The following is a 21,193-nucleotide window of genomic DNA, read 5'->3' as shown; positions in this document are numbered from 1 at the left end:
CGGCACACTGACACATAACAAGTACATTTTTATTGATATTCGACAGCTAGTTTAAAAAGAATTAGGCGGTTATGCTAGTAGGCTCACGATTAATTACGTCACTGTAAGAAATCTGAATGCTAATGCTAATATGCCAATCCCCGCCATACTGCTCAGTCTTTCTTGTGCCATGGAATGTCTCAATTAGCGTTTTATCATTTTTGACTTGGAGATAATATTTTTTTTCTTTTTTTGTTAATTGCCCTTTGGGTGCCCCCCTGGTGGTCAGCAGATACTTCGTCTGCCTATGCCTTGAGCCGGCTCTGACTGGATGTACTGTAATGTAATTGTGGCCTGGCCTCTGTTTTATAAGGCCACTGGAATACTTGCAGCCGACTGATGTTTAATGCTGTAAACACGAGCGGGGGCAGCTCATAAAATAAAATGCACCCATCAGGGAGGGGAGTGAGGGGTGGGGGTGTGTAAGGAAGGGGAGCGCGTTAAGAAGCTTCCTCATTGAATTAGGCCACACTTCATAAAAGACAAGAAGCGGCACAGCTGTACTGCAAAGACGCACATTTCATTTGTTTTATACTGCACTGCACCCTCGTTTGCATGACAATGCTAATGAATTGTGTGTGTGTGGGGGGGGGGGCGTACGCGTGTGTGTGCACAGCAGCCATATGCGATGTCAGACAGTGTGAAAAATACATGTCCATATGTACATGCTGCTGGAAAATGCATGCGTATTTGTGTGTGTTATCTTAGCATTAAACGCAATCACAGAAAGCACCGAAAATGCTAAATAATATAAACCAAAAATGAAATTGTTTTAACCAACAGCTTGATTACCATAACGTCTATGTTTTAACATTTTTAAATGTGTGTTACAGTGTTTCTGATCCAGGATCTTAATTGAATGACCCGCTATATGACAAGGACCCATATTAGGTGCTGTTATCTTTGTTTCATGGTTCAGTGTAACCACCTCTTGATATACTGCCTGGTTTGAAAAACAAATGAAAATGCAAAGAAAAGAGTACGAATAAATAATTAAATAAAATAAAATTGATAGAACGTGGGCTGCCCTCCCTTCTTGCCTTTTAATCATACTTTTTTGGGAAACTATTTAAATAAAATAATGATTGAAACTGCAGTTGGTCTAATTGACCCAGGAACGAGAACAACAAACACAACAACAGGGTTAATTTTAAATAAAAAAATTAAAAAAATAAAAAATAAATGAATAAATAATTGGAAAAAACATATGGCTAAGCAGAAGTTGTATTTGTATTTATTATTTATATTTTGTGATAAATTTCTTTTAATAAAATTGGACAAAAAAAAGGAAATTTTTATAAATTAGAAAACAAATCTTGTGATGCTCTACAATAATGTAAAAATTGTAACAACAACGAAAAATGTTTTTCTTATATTTTAGTTAAGTTGAAAAAATTGTTTGCCTTTTGTTCCAACGATATAAAGAAGGTTGCCTGATTTGCTTTTCCACAAACAATAAAAACTTGACAAAAAAAAAAACATGACCTCATTAGAGGACGATGAACATGAATATTAGTAAGAGATATTATGATATATGTGATGAATTACCATATGAAAAACCCACACAAAATGCGCCCAAAAAGTCACATTTGCATTGTTTTCATTGTAAACATTTAATACTATTGCAACACAGTTTTCATACAAGGCACATTGGTGAACATGCACAGCCGTTGTTGCGTCACATAATATATAAAACACATTGCTTTAAAAATCAAAACAATTAAAAAATCTGCATCCGACATCATGATTGGGGGGGTCACAAGACTATCCCTGATAGCGCCCCCTTGAATTGAGACCATTTACAGTCACATTTAAAAAGATTTGCATAGATTATCAATCCTAATAATGGGGGAGGGAAATTGCCACTTGCCGAAAATTAATATAGAGCCAATTAGGCTGTGATAGTGCTTAATATTTGTCTGTGTGTGCGTGTGTGTGTGGGGGTGTGTGTGGGGGTGTGTGCATGCATGTGTGTGTGCCAAGAACAGGAAATGAAGGCGTGTTTGTTGCGCAGGCCGAGAGGAAATTGGTGACAAAAGACATAAGACAGAAAAAAAACGGGCATTTGCATAGAGTTTAAAGGCGACAGCTCTCATTGGCCGGTGCGCCGGGTGACACACGAGCTGTCCAATCACAGTGCAGTAGGATTCACTGCTGCCGTGGGTCTCACATTCACCAGTCCGAGCGATGACAACACCACCGCTCATTAATGATTAGAGTCATTAATTGTTCTGATTATTATTCATGTAAATAGTGTTGTTATTATCATCATTGACCGCTCCACAATGAACTTCTTGCTTCTTTCTGATTGGCCGTATGGCGTCCGCGTGACCAGAATCATCCCCGCTCAGGCATCCATCCACCTGACAATACAAAAACGACGTGAAAGGGTTAAAACATGCAAAATGAAAAAGGAGAAAAGATTAAAGATGTAGACGGCTAGGTTTGCAGCTCCCACTAGCCGTTGGCTGGCTCGCTGCCTGACTGTACATATGTGGGGATGTCCTAAAAGTGAAAACTGAAATACAAGGAACAAATCTCTGTGAAGTTGTACATCACAAACTGTTAAGAGGGCGCATTGAGTGCAGATGTAGACTGCTACGTTAGCTTCTCACACTAGCGATTAAATAGCTAGCTGATGACTATTGATTTTCAGTCATCACCCGGACTGCCACGATCCCGGGGAAAAAAAAGAAAAGATGAGCGGCATTTTGGGGATGAGAAGCAGGGGAATGAGCAGTAATATTATAGTACTTATTTTTGTTGTTGTTTAAAGTGGTCCAAACTGTTTCTAAATGAATAAAATTGTGTTGCTGCTACCCTTGTAAACAGTTTTCTTTACTGACTGTCCTAAAATAGTGGTGACAAAATACAATTTAGCAATGAAGGAAACGGGTTAAAAATAACAATGATGGAAAGATGCACTGAAGTACTGATGGACCGAGCCGGCCTGAAATAATGACGACTGACGATGATGGTCCGTCGCTGGCGAATGACAAGTTCACTGACGTGCCCATCACTGATGATTAGCTTAAAAGTGATAGCTAAAACATTAGAAACAGTTCTCAATGCAACTCTACCTAGCTGCAAACCGCAATAGCCACTGAGTAAAAATGTAGACTACTACATTAGCTTCTTATACTACCCACACACTAGCTACATTAATGAGGTAACCAAAATATTAGGTATCACTCTGTGTGTGTTTTACTACACTCTAATTGCAAAAATATAGCATGTAGTAAGTAGCCTACTAGCTTGCTAACCACCAACTATTGAGTCCAAAATATTATTAATAGCTCTCCGTGCAGTTGTACACCAACCCACACTGCAGGACAGGAGCACTGATTAAACACGTAGACTGCGATGTTAGCTTCTCGCACTAGCTGTTTGTTACCTAGCTCGCTAATAAACTTAAGCTACCCCAAGTGGATAGAGAGAGATGGTCGCCAACTTTCAGGCGGGGTAAACTTGAAGGTAGCGCCTGTGTACACGCTAGCAGCGGCTATGCCATCGCATGCCATCAAGCCGCGGCTGTGCACTCATTGACCCGCATTCTTGTTATTAAGACTCCAAGCGTTTTGGTCTGAGCCGTCGCTAAAGGCGGCGTCACATGCTTGTGCTTAGCATTAGCGCCTCGTACCAGTCGCCCTAACGACCACTTTCATCCTGCTAACACCCTTCACTACGGACACTTTATTAGGTACATCTGCAGGCAGGTCTTTATGTTGTTTCATTCTAAGCAACACAAATGAAGCCATTGATTTATTTTATTTGGGTAAACTCAATTAGGCCATTCACACTTCCAGTTTGCAGCCAACAAGCAGCTAATTCTTGAAGCTAAGATAGCTAGGTCTTTGCAGTTTGCCCTAATCTTTTCTTCATGAACTCCCTCCTTCCTTCCCATCTTGCGTCCTTAATTTCCTCAGACCTGCTTTTTATTTTACCTTCCTTCAAATAAAACTACTTTTCTGCCTTCCGTCCTTCCTTCCACCTCAGACCTACTTCATTCGTATTTCCTTGCTGACCCTCTTACCTTCTGTCCTTTTCTTTGGAAAGTCAACCAAATTGATAAATCGAGTGAGTGCGGTTACATCACATTTGTTGACAATTGGCAGATGCTGATTGGTGGTGGCATTGAGGGGGTGTGGCTGAAAGATGGCATCCCAATAGTCAGTTTGTTGACTTATGGTTGCTGCTTTTAAAGGAACTACAGTGGATTCTCTGCTTAATGGACAGCTTACTGCCGCAGCATGTGGTGCAGCTGAGGATGATGATGATGTGTGTGTGTGTGCGTGTGTGTGCGTGAGTGTGAGGAAGGCACGCCGCTAATTAACAATGTAAACCAGCGTTTCAATACAAACTTCCAGGCTGAATTCAGTCTCGTCTTATTTATGCCGTCACTCTCGCTCTTTGAATAGTTACCGTGTCTCATCGTGGGTACACCCCAACCCCAAAAACCCTCCACCCGTACCCCCACCACCTTCGCGTAACCCCCCCCCCGCCCGCCGCCCTGAATAGGCGGCCCCGATTGAGCAAACAGTCAGACTGTCAGCTCAATAGGAGGTCTGGCCGTGAACTTCAATTGCTTCCCAGGCCCCCCAGGCCCACAGCCAGACTTTTGGGGGGCCCCTACGTGCCAGCGCTGAAGAGGGAGGGCGGGGTGGGGGGACCCCTGCCATAGTGGTTCCCAAGGCAGCTGCAGTCTGGTGAGGAGGGACGGTGTGTGCCCCCTCTTTGCCAGTCATCCTCCAGACCCCCCTTGTTACACACAAAGATCCAGACGCAAGCTGCTGGCCGTACAACACCCCCCACCTGAAAAAAAAAAAACCTCAACCAGCTCCCAGGCTCCTCATCATCTCATTAGCCCACGCCGCCACTCCACTGTCTGCCGTGGCTGCTTTGTTTTCAGCTCTGCATAATTTACACAATAAATTGACGATGGCTGAGAGCCCCACCCACACCCCCCAACCCCTCAGCTCAATATACCACCTGTTAAAAGGAGGCCAGCCCAGCATTTGCTAGCACACCGCTAAGTCAATCGCGGCACATCGTTCGCGCCCGCCACTATATCGCAGATTTTTAAGTGATCATTTATTCTGGGTTCTACAGTACACAGAACACAACTCCCATTTCAGAATTGCATGCCCTCACTGTAGTACCACAGTGTGCCACAACTTGCCTGGCAACACTGAGCTCTACTCGAAAAGATGCAGCGTATTTGAAGAAAGTGTAGTCTTTGTTCCCACATAGGAGAAAGAAAATATGCTTTGGGCAGTTGTATGCGCTGTTTGTATGTGTTGCTGCGCCGTGTGTGGTTTACAATTACCAGAACATATATGCAAATTTCCATTAGCCTCGCTATTGCATTTCTCATTGCATGTTAGCATTAAGCTAGCAGACTTTTGTTATTGTATTGTTTAGTTTAAAATTTTGATCTTTCAATATACAGTGTTTAATACTGTGTTGTTTCATGCATCAGTCTTACAGTTAACTGGGAGTGACAAATAAAAAGATTGAAGCTGTACTCCAAAAAGCCGCCAACATGGAGGATAAAAACGTAAAATATTTTTCACCTGATTCAAAATGGTAGCAAGGATATAGCAAAATGGCATTGGTGGTGTCGCAAGGACATAATAGTCTATTGTTTCAACGTCCGCTAATTAGCGCAAACCGGATTTAAGCAGGTTTAAAAAGTTACATTAAGCACATGCGCACGGGGGATCAATGCTGGAATTGTACTACCTTGCACATTATAATCAAGGCTGTAAGAGAGAGACCACCACTAACTTATACTTACTCTCATTTGATTATTTTCACTTCGTTACTTTTACTCTTTGTGTAAATGCTGTTTGATGTGTTTCAGGTCAATCCTTTTTTTCCAAAGATGAATAAAATTACCGAAAAAAAATCCTTCAATTTAAAAAAGAAAGATACTGTATATATGTATCTATTATATCTCCTTTTTTTTTTTTTTAACTCACAGAATTAAAAAAAATAGTAAATGATTTAAATCTGGATTTACAATTCTGAGTAATTTTCTCTAAGTTAAAATTCTATTACAAAAGAGAGGACACCAATGTGTGTGTGTGTATCCGCGTGTGCATGTGTGTGTGGCACATGTGCCTCGCCTCCTCTAAGGATGGCACTCAAAGAAAGAAAGATGGTGCCGTGGCGCACAGATGCCCGGTGAAAGCCTCGCGAGAGACAAGCATTGAAGCACCCCGTGATTTAATACCAAGGCACAAAATAAGGCATCCCGCCCACCTCCACGCCCACCCGTCGGCGCGGCAATTAAAAATAACAACAACGTGGTGATTAAAGATGGCGGACGGTGCTGGTTTGATACCTGCACTTGGCGGCGGGTTGTCAAGATGGTGGCGAGCTGGAGGAAGAGGGGCAGCGTGGCCAGGATAGAGCGAAGGAGGACGCCGGGAGGAAGGGGAAGAGGAGGAGGAGGAAGGGGGAGTCGAGGTGGACGATGAGGAGATTCTTCCTCCTTCTTCTTGTTCTTCGTCATTTTCAGCTTGGCTGACGTTAGCCTGCACAGAAGAAGCAAAGATCAGAGGCCATTTTCCCATCAATACACACGCTCACACGGAGACACACACACACACACAAACACACACACACACACACACCTTTTCATGTGTGTTCTCATGGTACAGTCTGCCCCTCGGCATGCAAATGACTTTCATTATGCAAATGCATGCAAATCACATCCAAGCGTGTGAGAGCTGAGGAGAGGGAAGAGGGCGGGTGCCACGCCGCCGACTGACTGACTGACTGGATGAATGAATGAATGAATGAAAGAGTAGAAAAAAGAGGAGAAGATGGGAGAAGACAGGAGCGGAGCGGAGTGGCAGGAGGTGGCAGAGATGGCAGAATTAGCCAAATTTGCTCATATGCCCCAAAAGCGACTTTTTAAAATTAGTTTTGTCTAAAAGTGAACACACAAGGTCAGTCGTTCAGTCAATCTAGTTTGTTGTTGTTTAAGATAATGTTAAGCTAAGGGCTAAATAAGTAAATGTGATTCACACACCCACAAATGACTAGGCACAGTTACCTCAAAGGTAAGCTAATTTGGCACATCATATGGCTACTTTCTATTTTTAATTAGAACTGAGCACAAATTGTCATTCATTAATTCACTCAATTTTGTTGTTCTTTAGCCAAATGCTAAGATAACTAGGCTGAATCAATAAATGTGACTCACGCATCCACAAATGACTAAGTATTGTTAGCTGAAAGCCAAGCAAACTTGATGCATCATGTGGCTATTTTCGTCTACAAATGAGCACAAATTGTCAGTCATTAGTTCATTCCAGTTTATTGTTGTTGTCACTTGTTTTTTAATCATAAAGCTAAACTAACAAATGACTAGGTAGGCCTACTGGCATCTTCAAGTTGTTGTTGTTGTTTAGCCTAAAGATAACCTAACTCGGCTGAATCAAATAAATGTGATTCATGCTTCTACAAATAAGATAGTATTGTTAGCTTAAAGCTAAGTTAACTAGGCCCCTCATGTGGCTACTTTTTGTTGTTTATGGGTGTGTTTGGAAATTCATTCCCTGAAACCTCTGGACGCATTTGGAAATTAACTCTGACGTACTAACACCACTCTAAAAGTGCGTGTGTCTGGAGGGACAGAGCACCCTCCCCTCTCATTAATTTCCTATGTCTATGTTCAAAACAAATCATCAGCTCATGTCTGAACTGTTATCAACTATACTGCCTGACGCACTGGACGCACTGTGTCCCCAGTTGGTGTGCCTGGAGCACTCCAGTACTCCTTCGTGGTGCACTCCAATAACCGAATGGCACATTTGAACAACACTCTGCGTTGATGAACGGTCAGAGTGAACCAGTGCGCACTCTGAGCATATTTCTGAACGCACCCTCTGAGAGTGGTGGTGACTGCAGGTTGTCTCAGTTCAGTCCAGTTATTAGTTGTTGTTTCGCCTAAAACTAGGCTAACAACAAAATCAGTAAATGTGATTGATGCATCCACAAATGACTAGGTACTGTGATCTCAAAAGATAACATAAGTGTGCGCATCATGTGGCTGATTTTTGTTTTTGTTTAAAATCAAGATCATGTTGTCTCAGTTCAGTTAAATTGTTTGATGTTGTTCAATGTAAAGCTAAAATAACTAGGCTGAATCAATGAAGGTGATTCACAGATCCACAAATGACTAAGTACTCTTTGCGCAAAGCTAAATTTCCAAATGTCCAAATTTAAGCGGCCTTCTAATCTAGCCTTCAAATCTGGCCTTTGTTTCCATGGAGACAGGCCTTGGGCGCAGGCTGCTTTGGAGCACACTTTGGTAGCCTGCATTGCTCCGCTCTTCTCATGCCGCCCTTCTTCTACGCTAGGCTTGTCCAAATTTGCCACGGTTTATGTGGTCCACAAAGGCTACATGAGGAAGAGCCTTCAAAGCCCTAGCCTGCGAAGGACCCTCGAGGATGCAGCCTATGAACTTGGACAGAGCAAACGTACATCAGGTGGCTACTCTTTGTTGCTTTTGAACTACAAATTAGCATACATTTTTAGTCATTATTTCAGTCCAGTTTGTTGTTGTTTACCCTAAAGCTATGCTAACACAGCTAAATCAATAAATGTGATGTATGCATCCACAAAACAATACAGTAATCACTTTTAACAGCTCACTTTAGTAAATGTAGAATACACTCAATTGGGCCACAGCTAAGACAATTACAGTAAATCAATAAATACAATTTGGGTATCCACAAATGAATGCGTATTTTTACTATACAGCTAATATGGGTAAGTCATGAATACACACCATTAGCCAAAAGCTAAGCTAACATGGCTAAATTATTGTGATTTAGAGATCCAAAACGACAAAGCACAAAAAGCCCAAACCAAGTTAAATTGGTTAAGTTTCAGCACACTTGTAGAATGACTGTGTCTTATTTGTATCATTTTAACCACTCCTGCCTTCAAACTACTATATGACATTTGTACACACTAGCAGCACAACTTTGGCATACTTGCAGTAACATGTAGTTGTCTAAGATGTACTACAATTGAGCAGAAATGTCATACAGTAGTTATGGTTGTGATAGAAAAAAACGTTTTGGGAAGATAAAGTAATTAAATTTTAGCTAGTGTGCTTAGTTGTCTGGACAAAGAGCGTATTTGTACATAAACCTATCAAGGTTACCGAATAAATCGTTAGCCTGATAGCATAGTTGCCTAAGTCAGGTGTAAATGTTAAACAAAAAACCCTCAAATTTATTCCACGTACTTGAGTATTTTGTATTAATTTTGTAACAGTACCGTAAGTTAAAATTGAGGTAGGCAGTCATGCTATTAGGCTATCGAAATGCTCAAACGGCTTTCCATAAGATAGCTTCGGTTGCATAAATTAGCATGTCACACATTAAGGCTTCTTCTCACAACTTTCAAGGTTAACATGTTAGGCTTTGGCCATAATGCTAACATACACAACATGTCCATGGAAAGGACACAACAAAGAGACGTGACTAACGAGCCGAGGGGGCGCTCTCGTCTGCCTCTTTTGTCTGCCGTGTCACCCAGTGGAAGATTTGGTGGCAAGACGGAGAAAAAAAAAAGGGGTGACTAGGGAGTGTGAGAGAGTTGGGGCGCAAAGCACGGTGGGCGACAGGCGGAGGGACAGGAGGGGGAGGAGTGGTTGCATCATGAATGGGCGGCAAACCTCTCCTAATTGGCACTTGACATTTTTTTCTGGAGTGGAGCCCGCTTTCCAAACGCTTTGCCGTCGTCCTTGTGCAGAAAAGTGCCTTATGCAAATATGTCTCTATAGTGTCGAGCGTCACAATGGTAGATAGAGGCGTACACTCGAGCCGTAGTGTGAACGTTGGCCACGATGAGAATTTTGTTCACTGGAATTTTTTCCCCCACAGTAAAAGCTTCGCAAGACTTGTTTTGTTGTGACCGGGAGAGTCAAAATGTTAACTTATTCTTGGGTTGTGGTTCTGTGTGAAAGATATAGACAGGGAAGGAGTAGGGTGACATCTCCATTTTGTTGTGTGTGGATTTAGTAAACATTAATATTTTTAAATTTTGGTTTCCAGGTTAAAACTAATATTTTTTTCCTTATAGAGAATTTCGAGTTAATAAAAATTAAGCAATTAAGAGTTTTTTTTTTCTTTTTAAGTCTTTCAGTCTTTGGACAATTACTGTCCAAAAAAAGACTTCCTCTTCAAAAACAGACAAGTCAAAAATGTTCACATAACTATAAAATCATACTGAAATGCTGAGTATTATGCTTTGAGAATAAAAGTTAATCACAGAAGGATGTGCTAGAACTATAGTCTCTTGAATTAACCTCTCACCTTACTTTCAATTAACCCTTAATCCTAACTCTTAAAAGGGAGAGACAAGTCACATTGATTGCACAGTCAGTTATTTCTTCGTTTCTGCTATCCGAAAGATGGTCTCCACCCACTTGATTGCCACCAACATCGGCGAAGGCTTTCTCATAAAATCATATTTTACGCTCACCCAAGCACAATCGAAGCTATATTATTAGCGAGTTTACGAGAAATAGTGGGCACAGACATGTTTGAGTACGTATTTGACAATTGACGAATGCTTGATGACGTAACTAGGTACGGCTCTTAACTGGCTGATGGAGATGATGCTAGCTGCAGTAAAATGCGAATGGCACTTGGTTTTTATAATACAACCTATATTTTCACTTTGTAGTGACAATTGTTCAGTAAACTGTTTTTTTTTGTTGTTGTTGTTTTTGTGAAATGTGTGAAAGCCAACATTCTCCAAAGCGCAACTTAATTTTGTGGAAGTTTGTTGCCTTGAGATTTTGAGATCACCCAATAATTTTGTCTTTTTTTTTTTTTTTTTTTTTGCAGTGCAGTGAAGTGGAACATTGTCGTTTCTAGTGTGACAAAAAATTGTCTTACAGCGACAATTGCTTTCAACGCACGTGGCCCGTGCGACAAGAAGGGGGTGGGGGTTTTAGGCTCAAAACCAATACAGTTAACATATTTGGAGCCATGCAGTTAAGGAAAGTACACCTTTTACTAATCTCTTTGTGTGAGGACTTGCGCAGTGGTCATACATTCAAGCCCGTGTGACAAGAAGGGGTGCTGTTCCTTTGGACAACACTGAAGCCATTTTCTAAACACTGTTGGTGTCTGAAGAAGAAGAGAAAAGGGGGGGTTGTGTTTCGGGGGGGGGGGGGGGGTTAAGAATCAGAGGGTCTTATTGAGAAAACTGTCTGGCTGCTTGGACCCGGCGGGACTGAAAAGGAGGCAAAGGGCCGCTTTGTCCCGGGGTGACAAGTGGACTTGCTCTATTGACTGTAAAGTCTACTGCAGGGGGGTGGAAGGGGACGTGTGAGGGGTACGGGGGGGGGGGGGGAACAATGGCTGTTTTTCTACTTGACACTTGCAGAATAAATGCACTGTATAGCTAAGATCAACTATAGCACCCGGCTCACGCACACCCCAGCCCCCCTTTTACCTTTGTTGCTCTAAAGGTACAGATGCAGAACATGGTATTAATTTGAACATTTTCTGGCTTCTGAGGTAGTATGAGAGATCCCTGTGTCCCTGGGGGTTAAAGTTTAACACCTGACATTCCCGTCTTCCGGCCCAGAACAACAACACCCATTTTCACTTTGAGTCAGAATCGGAAAAAGTGTGAAAAGACAGCTTTGACAGACAGTGTGAAAGGGGCTTTCCACTGCTATCTTTATTGTTTTTAACAACCCTTTTCACACAACTTATTATGACAAATTAGCCCCTTTCACACAGCTTATTAAAGTTTTTCACCTTTTTGCCAGGTTGCTGTTTCGACTTTTTTTCGGTTTGCTGTACTGTGTGAAAGGCACCCACACAGACTCATTCAATGGGTAGATCCATGAATATGCTGGTTCGGAGGTTGTATTTGCGGACCCTTTCATGCAGCCAATCAAAGCATTTTCCAGACTTTTCCCTCCATGCTACTGACTATTTAAGACATCCTTTCCCACGTTTTCCATGTGAAGAGTACTGATAGAGGGTCAAAGTCCACAAGTGAATTTTCCCGGTTCGGAAGTACTGCATGTAACCCCTTTCATGCTGCCCTTCAAAGCTGACTTTTTCCCCATGTCACTCACTGTTCCGTGTGAAAGGTACCAAAATGGAATGATGGGTGGAAATGTGGTGGAACTCGCAAATGTCGCAGTTTGGAAGTGCCAGTCAAATTCAGCTTTTTCACATCGGTCACTCTTCTGTGTGAAAGGTACCGCCACTTAATTAACTTGCCGGTTGGGAACCCGTGCTTGTAGCCTCTTTCCCGCTGCCTGTCAAAGCTGGTGTTTGTGTTTTTTGGGGTCAACCAATACAGATTGTGAAAGTCAACCTGTGAATTTGCCCGCTTCAAGGTAGTATCAGAGGTGTGCTGTCAGCTGTGTGAAAGGGACTAGCGGAAAGCCAGGCTGGGTGCGAAGTTTGACACCTGACATTCGCTTCTCCCGACCTATCGTGGTGGCCCTGATCTCATCTCATCGTCGCTGCGTGAAAGTGCGCACAGTTGCCGCAATAGCCTGCTTCACTTCTTGATGTGCCGATTTTGCCTTAGCTCTGTGTGAAAGGGGCTCTCGGGAGCAGTCCAATATTTTAGTTTGGCACACACTCCCCAAATGTGATTCCAGCGGGATGAATCGCTGCTGCTTGTTGGGACAGCAAAAGTGTAGACAGGCCATTGGAATCGCGAGGCAGGCAGTGGCCTCGGACCCTTTGCTGCCACCAGCGGGGGGCTGCCCTCCAACTTACTGGGACAGAAAAGAAATCACACCTTCAATCAGCCGTCGTGGGTATCCGCCTTGCCGATCTGATTGACCAATTACCGCTGGCCACAGAAGCTAAAGGCTCAGATTGTTCACCGGGGGTACTGTCTGCTTGATTACCCCATTGGACACCCCCACCACCACCGCAGCCTCTTAATACGCCTCCCTCCCCCCCATTTCCCCATTTTGGCCATTCAACAAGAGCCCATCAGGCATATCCCTCATGCAAGGCAGTCGTTTCACGGGTAGAATCAAATTTTCTGGCTTCCAACAGAGGCAAAACAGAGGCTGTGTGAAAGGTTTAGTGGAAAGGCGGAATTTCACACCCCCTTGCTTCTATTCACTTTCACACAGCCGCTGTCCCATCTCCGGTGTGCTCCTGATGCTACCTCGGAAGGTCGAAAATGTGCAGGGTAGACTTCAACACTCCATTAGATTTCAGTAACTTTCATACAGAACTGCCAAAAAAAGTAGATGCACTCATCAGTTATTACTTTTTATTCACAAAGCATATTTACTATTTCAAAGTAATTTGATACTTTTTTATACTGTCAAACGCTGAAGAAAATTCTGCGCATCGCTTTTCGGTGTCTGTGTCGGGTGCTAAACATCACAATTCCATGCTGGCTTTCCACTATTCCCTTTGACACAGCTGTTGTAAAATATGCACGTGGACTTCAACACTCGACTCCATTTCTGTGCTTTCTTGCAGAACAGCAGCACATGTCGAAATGGGTGAAATTCAAACCTTTTCCACAAGTTTAACACTTGACACTCATTTCTACTATCCTGTTGTGTTGAACACAAGTGTTTCCAGACATGACAATCATCTTTTCTCCACTTTTACCTAAATTGCTCCTCTGTGTGAAAGAGGCCAATACTGAACAGGGTGTAATTTGACCTGCAATGTCTCTCGCATCCGAGGTAATATCCGAGGCCTAGCAGAGGCGGACAATGGCTGTGTGAAAGGGGAATAGCTGAAAATCAGAACAGGGGTGTAAAGTTTAACACCTGACACTCCCTTCTCCACTCACGTTGTGTTGTAAGCAAGAACCATTCGCACAAAACAGCAACGCAGGTAAAAGACATCACCGATGTTAATAGGTTGTGTGAAAGGGGTTTCTAGATCAACATGACAGCCAACTTGTCCCCGCTTTTACCTAAGTTGCTGTTCCATGCGAACGGTAGCAACACAAACCAGTGTTGTAGGTGACATGCGGTTTTTTTTCCGGGATCGAAACAGAGGCAGCACGTTGACAGTGTGAAATGGGAATAGCAGAAAGCTTGGATGTTAAGTTTAACACCCAACACTTACTTCTCCCACCCTGTTGCGTTGAGCGCTAAAGCCATTAACAGCGTAAAATTCTTGCCTTTACAAAGCGTAGTGAAAGGGGTTTCTACGTCAGCCTCAGCTAGTGGTGGCTAGCCCCTTTCCAACAGAACAGCAAATCCATCATATTCACTTTTTTTTTTCCTATGTTGTTATGAGCTAACCATCACGCCAAACCAGCAACCCTCGAATCAAACATCTTTTCATTCAGAGAAAGTCGGACAGAAGGAAAGGGGAAAGGAAGGAGGGGAAATCATAAAAATGAGTCTCAGATGGCGTCAGATTAATCGCGGGGCAAATTCTCAACTGGAACACAGTATGTATAATTCATAGTATGCAACCTGAAGAGTGGCCTTCTTCCCACAATACATTGCTCTTTTGAAGCCCGGCCCAATGAATGGCGGCTAGCAACCAGATTAGCCGTTAGCAACTTGTTAAGCGACTTGTCAAAGTCCAAACGGGATTCGGGGGTGACTCAGTGCGGAGTCTTTTTTTGGTCTTTTTTTTTTTTTTTAAACGCCGCCCATGTGACGGGCCCTGGGCTAAGCTCCAGCATGCCGCCTCGGGCACAGGGGATCATGGGGGGCGGCTTATTAGATTACAAGTGATCCCCTTTCTCAATACTATGCTCAGAAGCCCAGCAATGACACGTATGGCTCTTCTGTAGCAGTATTTTTGGAGTGGGGGGCACACTCGATGCCCCAAAACTCACTTAGTTAGCACCTGAAAGGGCCCCATCACATATTTGGGTGGACACGCCTAACAGGAAGCACAAAAATGTCTCAAAAGACAAGTATTTTTCGGGTCCAGAAGATTGCCCCACTGTCACTCTATCATAACCTCTAGAACTGAGCTGAACCATATCAAATCGAATCGTAATCCCACTGGATGAAACCGAATCGAATCGTTCCATTTTAAAATCGAATCGTCCTTGAATCGTATCGCACCCTGTGTATCGAAGTACAGATCGAGTCATAATCATCTCTAATTGGAAAGATGCACATCCCTTATAAATATATGGATATACTGTATGTATATATAGATATAAAACTAAAACTACTGCTAAATCTAACCAAAACTGGAGCGTTTTCGAAAAAGTAAAAACTAATAAAAAAATTTTTTTTTAAAACTCAAACCCCAAAAGGCTAATTAAAATTAAATGAATTTGAAAGACAAGTCAAAACAAAAAAAAATCCCAAACTATTACAATTCTGCCTCTTGGATAAAATGTGTCATGTGCCGCCAAGTAAATACAGAAGAGCTTGTACTAGTAAATTGTTAAAGTGCTTTTTTCCCCCTGACTGAGCCATTCAAGGCCGCGTGGTTTTCGCAGTCTTTGATTGTGGACCACCAATCGGCAGGACAAAACAAAAACCTGGTACTCTACCTCTTGCTGCTTTCTCCCGAGTCCTTTGGATGTTCTTTTTCCCCATCTGTTTTTTTTTTTTTTTCGTTCTTGCGTTGCGAGGTCCTTTCGGGGGTCTTGGTGCCTTTCCAGGAGTGTAATGGGATTCTTGTTACTTTCGGTTATCTAGCTTTATGAAGAATGTACATCACTCATACAGCTAGATAACCAAAGATAACAATCAACCCCGAAGGCTCCACCCATCCTCCCGCGCCGACTAGCCTGGACTGTTCGGTCGCCGTCCTGCGAGCAGACACAAGCTCGTTCAGTACAACGTCTGCGACCTATCAAACGTTGAGTTTTCAACATCACTCATGCTACGGTAGCCCCCAAACGTCTATTCTGCCAAGTTTGTGATGTCACCGAGAAAAATTTGAGTTCACTGATACCAAATATGTCTCAAATTCAAAGTCAAATTGACTTTGACTGTATCTTGAAAAAGTCACTCACAAGTCGGGTCACTTGTGTCTCAAGGCACCGCCATAAAATTTGGAGACCCTTTCACACTACCGTAAAAGCTGTCTTTTTTCCTGTATGTATTTGCTTTATGTGAATAGCACCAAAACAAAAAAGAGCATCAAATTTTCCAGTTTGGACGTTGGGTCCGAAGCCCCTTTCACACAGCCGGTCAAAGTCAGCTTTTCCCCGATGTGGAATAGGGGTCAAACTCAACTCACCCCTTTCACGCTGCCCGTGAAAGATGCCGTTTGTATTTATTTTGTCTTTTTGAAAGGGGGTTGAATTCAACTTGCAAATTTTGCAACATCGAATGTAGCATTAGTATGTGAAAGGAGCTAGCGTGAAGCCCAGATAGCAGTGTTATATTTAACACTTGACACTCACTTGGGTAATGTCCTCCTGTTCTGTGTGAAACAAACAAATGCTTTGGACACAACCCTGTTTTCGTAAACTGCGCAAAAGAGGTTTTCAGAAAAGCAGTGGTGGGTGGAGCGCTAGCTGGTTCAAACCAGCCCGCCTCCTGGTGTCCACCTCCCGTGGCGCACCCACGTCACTCACCGGGCGAGCCCGGCGGGTGGGTGACGTCTTCTAACGCCACCCCCCGCCTGGACTAAAATTTCTTTTTAAATGAAACCAGGATGCTGGCTGTTGGACTACAAAAGAAAAGACGCTCGTCTTCATTTCCATTATCTGATGCCAACGCTCAGGTTGGCGCCAAAAGCCGCAGGGGGGCGGGCGGCACGGTGGAGGGGGCGTGAAGGGGAAAATCCACTAATACACACATTACCTTTTTACACTCAAAAATACACAAGCAGATGTCAATAACGTAACACACACACACACAGTGGGGTACATGGCACAGGGGTGCGTCTAATTAAAGCTGCTCTGTGTGCCCACAACTCCCCCCCACCCCCAAACCAAGTCACTCCCCCCCCTTGAAAGGGAGGAGATGAAGCGATATATATTTGCAGGCGGTGGAATATTCTCCAGTCAACATGGACGCCGTGCCTTTAGCACAGATGCTACGTGTTAGCACACATGCTACTACGTGTTATTGCAGACGCTACATGCTAACACATGAAGATGAAAACAACCGGCATGTGTAACACAATCAAAGGGAGGGGATAAGTATGCACATGTGAACACATACATTCAGAATACAGCACACATACACACAATGTCACACACGCACACGCCTATCAAATCTTGTAATAAATTATTAACAGCATTTTACATATTGTTAGAGTTGAATTAGAATCAATCATTTTTCAAGTAAATAGTTCTAAGTACATCTCATTCACTCATTTTTACAATATATTATTTTATTATAAATTTAAAAAAAATGTTATGTAGAAAATGTCACACACCTTAAAGTGTAGAATTTTTTTGTCCCCTCACACTCAGATCACATTTTTTTGGTTTCCAAAGGCGATAATAATAATCCCAATAATTAAAATCATATTAACACATTGCTATCTATGACTATCTATCTATCTATGAGTGATTTACAGTATTAATATCAGATTAATAGTCATTCACTTCTGTCTTTCTGCTATTCTTTCTCTTTCTTTGCCTTTAATATGCCACAATATTCAACATGCACTTTTACATTTACTGACCACGATGTTTTTTTTCGCATTTAAAACCTGAATTACACTTTTATTTCAAATAAACGGCATTTTTAAACAGGCTATATTTTCGTCTCATTGTCATTTACATAATGCACGACAAACGTGTTTGAATTTAAAAATTGTTACATACTTTGCAGTGGCGAATTATTATTATCAATCTCAAAAATGTATATCTAAATTAAAATACATATTTTAGTAATACATTTCAAATCACGTTGTGTGTTTTTGTGTGCGTGTGGTTAATTACCTACAAAGCGCGTGCGCGTATCGTCAGGCCTTTGAATGTACGTGTGCGTGTGTGGACGCCTGCAAAGAAAAGGAGATACAACATTTTAATTCCGCAAATGGAACAAACAATAAACACGCATGAGCACGTGTTTTTGAAAATATCAATAATGCAGCTGGCTCAATGCGCATAATGTAATAACACACTCCGTGCAATATAAAGTAAAATGTAGCACAATTCTCATACAGTTGCACGCAAAAATTTTGCACACGTTTACACATGCGCGCGCACAATGTATTTCTGCTTTGAAATTTAATACGAAACATAAAATGTAACACAATAAATTCATCTAATGGGGTTCCGTTCAATTAACTTTTAGGCCGTGATTGCGTGTACGTGTGTGTGCGCGCGTGCGTGTGTGTGCGTGTGTCACCCTCCACGAAAATCTCACGGCCATCATGTGGAAGCTTGCATAATCCGTCCCACCAAAATGTTCTGATCCAAACGCGTTTGCGCTCGTGCGTGTACACGTGTGTGTGTGTGTGTGTGTGTGCGTGTATGTTTGTGTGTGTGGATGTGTGTGTGTATATATATATATATATATATATATATGCACATACACACATGCACTTTTTTGTCTTATTAATGCGAGTGCACTGCGGCTTCTGCTGGCATAATCCTCATCATCATCTCGATGTGACTCACGTGGCCGCGCACGGCGTCAACGTGCAGGATTAAAAAAAAAAGTGTGGCTTCGTGTTAGTTGGGGCCTGCTGCTTGCATGCGCGTGCACGCCGAGAAATAATGATAATGATGCTAGAAATCACGTCAAATCACGCGCACGTGCACGTTGTTTAGCGTCACGTATGCACGTAGCAGCAGCAGCGGCACCAACACGTGATCGAGCACTGGCTCCGAAGCGCACACAATATTGTTGAAATAAATCATATTTCACGTTGTTTATTTATATTTGGCTTCTTTAGTGGATGGTAATGGCGCACAATCAAGAGCGTGCAAGCGTGCGCTTCCCCCCTAACTTAAATAACGAATATATTTTTATGAGTGATAAAAATTGTAATAGCAGTGGTGATATTTGATACTCACGCCGTGTCTGGCACCGGAACCGGAACCATCCGAGCGCGCGAGGAGGCTCCTGGCAGTGCGTGCGTGCTGATGGCGAGTGAGCGGCGAGTGAGCCGGCGGAGGTTGACGCGCGCGCTCTTGACGGCCGCGCCAGGCCGTGACGTGCGTGTGCGTGCGTGTCGCGTCCATCCACTCAGACGTCCGCCGCTGCCCCGTCCTCCAATGACAGCGGCAGACCCGTTATTTCCCGCCAAGTTGGCTCTGCCACCCCCCCCCCCCCTCACCTAAAAAAAAAAACCATGACCCCCCTTTTCCATCGCCTCCTTATCATCCCCCCTCCCCCTTCCGACTCCCCCTGGCGGCTCCCTCGCGCTCTCCATCAGCGCGCATCACACTCACTGAGAACTTGGACATGGCTGCTCCAACAACATATATATACATGCAGACAAGGACACGCCCCCTCCCTGACGTCACACAGGTCACTTCCGGGTAGCCCCCCTACATCCTCCCACCGTGACGTAGCTGGTGTATGCTCCGCCTCAGCAGAATAGGACGCGGATGAAAATCTACATCCATCCATTTTCGAGAGCGTTGGTCTTCATAACAGTTGTTTGCGAAAGAAATGGGAGACACCCGACTGGTCGCCATTTTATATACACACCAAAAATTTGGGGTCACAGGTAAACTGGAATCTATTGGAATCTGGGGCGAGAGAAGTCGGGGTCACCCTGGACTAGTCGCCATTTAGTCACAAGGCACATATAGACCAAAAAAAAAAATCACATTTACATGCACATCAAAAATGTAGTCACAGGTAAAGTGGAACCCATCCCGGATGACAAACAACCAAGCGCTCACATTCACAACTATACAGTATAAACAAATCGGGATCACATTAGAGGAAGATGGAGATTATCTCCATTGACTTTTGGTAACAGAAGTGGGGGACGTTAACATACTTCATAATCAGAAATTTGAGAACGGCTACATCGATTAAATCGTGATTTTCTTGTGGTTTGAAGACATAGTTTGAAAAATAAAAACAAGTCTGGCCTTCTGACACATTCCATAGCACCATACCAGTTAACATCTAAACGATTGTCATCAGTTCTCAATTGAGTTGTGTCTTCTTCTAGGGGGTGTCTACTTTGTCATTACTTTTTTGCTTGCCTCCATTTTGTTGCCCCGTAAGTGTCTGCCATCTTGTTTGTTGTCTTCTACGTTGTCTTTTTCATTGTCTTGGTTGTCTGCACTCTTCTTCTTCCGTGGCTTCTTCTTGTTCTTCCTCATTGTCTTCTTTGTTGTCATCTTGATGGTTTCTTCGTGGTTGTTGTCTCATGCTCTTCTTCGTTTTCTTCGTTTTCTTCTTTGTCTTCGCCATTGTTGTCTTTCTTCTCGTCTTCGATGTATTCTTCTTTCTCGATGCCTTTGTTTGTTAGCTTCTTCGATTTAGTTTGTTTTCTCCGTTGTCTTGTTCGTTTGACTTCTTTGTTTTCTCTGTTGTCTATTTTGTTGCCATCTTCCTTCTCCTTTTCATTATTAACTTCTTCCTTATCTTTGTTGTCGCGGTCTTCTCTAGACTCTTGTTGGTTGTTGCCTTCTTCATCGCCTTCTTTCTTGTCCACTTGTTTTCTGTTGTCTTCATACTTTACTGTCATCGTTTTCATGTTCTTATTCATTGCCTTCATTCTTCTTTTTGTTTTCTTCAGTGTCTTGTTCTCTTCTTTGTCTTTTTCTTACTCTCCTCCGTTGTTGTCCTCTTCACTATCGACTTTATTATTGTCTTGTTCATACCCTCCATCGTTTTTGTCTACTTTGTCTTCTTCGTCGTCTTAATTGTCTGTCATCATGATCCCGTTATCTGGCTGCTGTGTGTTGTTTTTGTTTTGTTCTATCACCTTTGTGGTGTGGATGGGCGAAGCCTCCTGCACACACCTGACCTCCATGACAATCAGCCAAGTTCTTAAGACTTTAGCCCAGGCTTGCCCATGTCCGGTCCTCAAGAGCCCTTATCAATCATTTGAATCAGGTGTGTCAGAGGAGGGAAACATGTAAAATGTAAAATGTCCTTTTGGTCTCGTGAAGGCCCAAGTACTGTTACAATTGAATGTACGACGAATGCACGTAATACCCGGATGTTGTTCTTGTCAGCTAGCTTAAACCAAGGATGCATCAGTTGGATACTTGTGAAAGCTTGGCTCCAAAAATATCCCAAGATGCA

General features: G+C 42.9%; 1 pseudogene across 1 annotated transcript; it reads right to left on the bottom strand.

The window, feature by feature from the left end:
• Positions 1–1,633: 1,633 nt before the first annotated feature.
• On the bottom strand, positions 1,634–20,280 carry LOC147143302 (uncharacterized; annotated as a pseudogene). Its single transcript, XR_015087824.1, has 3 exons — positions 20,120–20,280; positions 6,386–6,578; positions 1,634–2,402 (listed from the first exon to the last, which is right to left on the bottom strand). The product of XR_015087824.1 is annotated as an uncharacterized LOC147143302 (transcript).
• Positions 20,281–21,193: the final 913 nt, after the last annotated feature.

This window comes from Filicampus tigris, chromosome 8, assembly GCF_054856515.1.
Source record: "Filicampus tigris isolate MCC_2025a chromosome 8, RoL_Ftig_1.0, whole genome shotgun sequence".
NCBI classification, from domain to species: Eukaryota; Metazoa; Chordata; class Actinopteri; order Syngnathiformes; family Syngnathidae; genus Filicampus; species Filicampus tigris.
The sequence above is the reverse complement of the archived record's forward strand: the minus strand, read 5'-3'. Positions and strand labels throughout refer to the sequence as shown.